General features: G+C 45.8%; 1 non-coding gene across 1 annotated transcript; it reads right to left on the bottom strand.

Moving 5' to 3' along the window:
• Positions 1–2,217: 2,217 nt before the first annotated feature.
• TRNAG-CCC (transfer RNA glycine (anticodon CCC)) lies at positions 2,218–2,290 on the bottom strand. Its single transcript has one exon. It is a non-coding gene; the product is annotated as a tRNA-Gly (tRNA).
• Positions 2,291–3,767: the final 1,477 nt, after the last annotated feature.

The raw sequence follows: 3,767 nt of genomic DNA, 5'->3' as shown, positions 1-3,767 counted from the left end.
CTTTACTCCTAAGAAGAGAACCAAGGAAGAGATGGCCTCTTTTCTACCTTGGGGAATTGTCCTTTTTTTTTTTTGCAGTACACAGACCTCTCACTGCTGCGGCCTCTCCCGCTGCGGAGCACAGGCTCCGGACGCGCAGGCTCAGCGGCCATGGCTCACGGGCCCAGCCACTCCGCGGCATGTGGGATCTTCCCGGACAGGGTCACAAACCCGTGTCCCCTGCATCGGCAGGCAGACTCTCAACCACTGCGCCACCAGGGAAGCCCAGGGAATTGTCCTCTTTTATTATACGCCTGGCTCACGCAGCCATGAGGTTTAGGGAGCAGAGTAGTAGGATGGAAAGGACCTGGTCTTTGGTTCTATAGTTGAGCCATTAACTAGCCAAGCCTAGACATTTAATCTCCCAGTAAATCTGCTGATATGAGGTGGCACTATGACTTAATTTCATTGCTATTTTTTTGTTGTTGTTGATAAAATTTGCCTCCCCAGACAAAACAAAACAAACAAAACCAAAATCCCTTCCAAAGGAAAAATGTAGTAATGCACATGACAGAAAACCCAAACACTACAGAAGTGTTTATAATGAAAAGTCAGCCTCGTTCTCCCAGTCTTCCCTCTCCCTCCACCAGCCTGCCCACCTCCGTTGCAGAGGCAACAAATGTCACTTTTCTTGTGCATTCTTCTAGAAATATTCTATGCGTGTATGAGTGTATATGTGTACGTTCACACACACACACACACACACACACACACACACACACACTTCCTTTTCAAATGCATCATCATATGTTGTAAATTCTTTCCTGTTCCTTTTTTCTTGTCACGTGGTTATAGAATTAGGACAGTAATTTGTCTTTGATATTTCCCTACTTGGAGGCTATGGAAAAGTGGAAAAGTTAGCATGGAAAAGTGGAAAACTCTGTGTAAATAACTTTTTCAACCCATTTTGACTTTTAAAAATTTTCTTATGCTGTCATCTTACTTGCTGTCATTTTATTTTCAGTGTGTAATGTCCTTTATAGAAATAGTTCAGGTCTTTTAATAATCTGAAGTAACGTTTCTTGGTAGAGGGGGAAGTGGGCAATGTTGTTGCTGGGAGCACAAGGCAGCATTGCCCACTTCCCCTGTGTCTGCCTCCACCCTGACCTGAGGCACCCAGAGGGTCTGCGGGGTGGGGGGGGGGAGGATGAGCCCTGGTGTGGAGCTGCTTCACCCCTCAGAGCCTCAGTTTCCTCTTCTATAGATCTCTATGGCCTCCTGCCTCCCTCCCCTACTCTCCATTTTAAATAAAATGAAACAAAACATGGTGGGGGGAGGATAAATCAGGAGCTTGGGATGAGCACACACACACACTGCCTACTGTATAGCACAGGGAACTCTACTCAGTATTCTGGGATAACCTATATGAGAAAATAATCTAAAAAAGAATGAATATATGTATATGTATAATTGAATCACTTTGCTCTACACCTGAAATTAATACAACATAGTTAATCAGCTATACGCCAATAAAATTTAAAAAGAGAAAGTAAATAAATAAAATCAAACAACACATTTTGCTTTGGTTACTGAAATTACTCTCATTCCTTCCTTAACCAGCCAAGTTTCTTAAAATATTCCATCTCCATTATATCTCTTCCCTTAAGTAATATTCCATTATGTGTATACACCACATCTTGTTTATCCATTTATCTGTTGATGTGCACTTAGATTGCTTCCATATCTTGGCTCTTGTAAATAATGCTGCAATGAACATAGGGGTACATATATCTTTTCAAATTAGCATTTCAATTTCTTTGGCTAACCATCCAGAAGTGGAATTGCTGGATCATATGGGAGTTCTATTTTTAAATTTTCAAGGAACCTCTATATCATTTTCCATAGTGGCGGTACCAATTTACATTTCCCACTAACAGTGAATGAAGGTTCCCTTTTCTTTTCTTTTCTTTTCTTTTTTTTTTTTTTTGTGGTACGTGGGCCTCTCACTGCTGCGGCCCCTCCCGTCGTGGAGCACAGGCTCTGGACGCGCAGGCCCAGCGGCCATGGCTCACGGGCCCAGCTGCTCCGTGGCATGTGGGATCTTCCCAGACCGGGGCACGAACCCACGTCCCCTGCATCAGCAGGCGGACTCCCAACCACTGCGTCACCAGGGAAGCCCATGCAGGATCTTTAGTTGCGGCATGAGGGAATCTTTTAGTTGCGGCATGCAGGATCTAGATCCCTGACCAGGGATCGAACCCTGGCCCCCTGCATTGGGAGTGCAGAGTCTTAACCACTGGACCACCAGGGAAGTCCCTGCTGTTAGAGCCTTTTAACTTTAATGTGGTCTTCACTTGTCTACTTTTGCTTTTTGTTGCCATATCCAAGAAATCATTGCCAAACCTAATCTCCTGGAGTTTTCTCCTGTGTTTTTCTTTTAAGAATTTTGTAGTTTTAGGTCTTACATTTAGGTCTTTAATCCATTTTGAGTTAATTTTTGTATATGGCATAAGGTAAGGGTCCAAATTCATTCTTTTGCATGTGGATATTCAGTTTTCCTAACACCATTTATTGAAGAGACTGTCCTTTCCCCATTGTGTGGTCTTGACACCCTTGTTGAAGATGATTTGACCATGTATGCAAGGGTTTATCTCTGGGCTCTCTATTTTGTTCCATTGGTCTACATGTCTCTCTTTATGCCCGTACCATACCGTATTGATTATTGTTGCTTTGTAGTATAGGAAATGTGAGATCTCTAACTTTGTTCTTTTTAGGATTGCTTTGACCATTTGGTATCCCTTGAGATTCCATATGAATTTTAGGATTTTTTTTTTTCCCTAAAAAGTGCCATTGGGATTTTAGGTATGGGCTATGGGCATTTTAACAATATTAAGTCTTCTAATCCTGGAGAGAGCCTTCAGCTTTTTAGTCTAATCTTTCAAGTGTGGCTTGATGGGTGGTGTTGTGGGTCACTGGTCCTGCAGCATGAGTGCCTGGGATGATGTGTCTTTTCTTGAAAGGAATCTTGGGGGGCAGTATGCAATGCGTCTGGATTCACAGAGCTGCCTGCAGCTCCCAAAGGGTCCAAGAATGGGTCAGAGGATGGCTATAGGGACAATTTTATGGAGTGCCAGGGAACGACCCTGACAGTGAGAGCTTGCCTCTGTACAATATGGCTTAGCCTCCCTGCGTGAAGATGTTCCTACATTTCAGGAGCTGGTGAAGAGCAAATATATGCTGCCATCTCTATGGGTCACCTCCTCCTCCTATTGGCCAATGGTGTACCTAGCAGAGAGCAGAGTGCCTGAGACATGCTAGGCGTCCAGTCACACAGATGGCCCAGGAGAGGGCAGCCCAGCACCTAGTCAGTAAGTGACGGTACCTCTTGTTCTTTGCCCTCTCTCTGGAGTTCAACCCCTATGCTAAGAAGAACTTAGCATAGAGAAGGCAGGGGAGTGAAATGCAGAGCCCATGTCCCCACCTTTCTGCAGGGCCCAGAGGCCTGGCCTGGGCAGGCCAAGGGCAGAGGAAATAGTGATGAAGTGGACTAAAGCTTTTTTTTTTTAATGGGTTTTTGTTTGTTTGTTTGTTTGTTTTTTTGCGATACGCGGGCCTCTCACCGCTGTGGCCTCTCCCGCCGCGGAGCACAGGCTCCGGACGCGCAGGCCCAGCGGCCATGGCCCACGGGCCCAGCCGCTCCGCGGCACGTGGGACCCTCCCGGACCGGGGCACGAACCCGCGCCCCCTGCATCGGCAGGCGGACTCTCAACCGCTGCGCCACCAGGGAA

Source organism: Lipotes vexillifer, unplaced genomic scaffold (genome assembly GCF_000442215.2).
Source record: "Lipotes vexillifer unplaced genomic scaffold, Lipotes_vexillifer_v1.1 scaffold3, whole genome shotgun sequence".
NCBI classification, from domain to species: Eukaryota; Metazoa; Chordata; class Mammalia; order Artiodactyla; family Lipotidae; genus Lipotes; species Lipotes vexillifer.
Note: the sequence above shows the minus strand (reverse complement) of the source record. Positions and strands in the feature narration are given on the sequence as shown.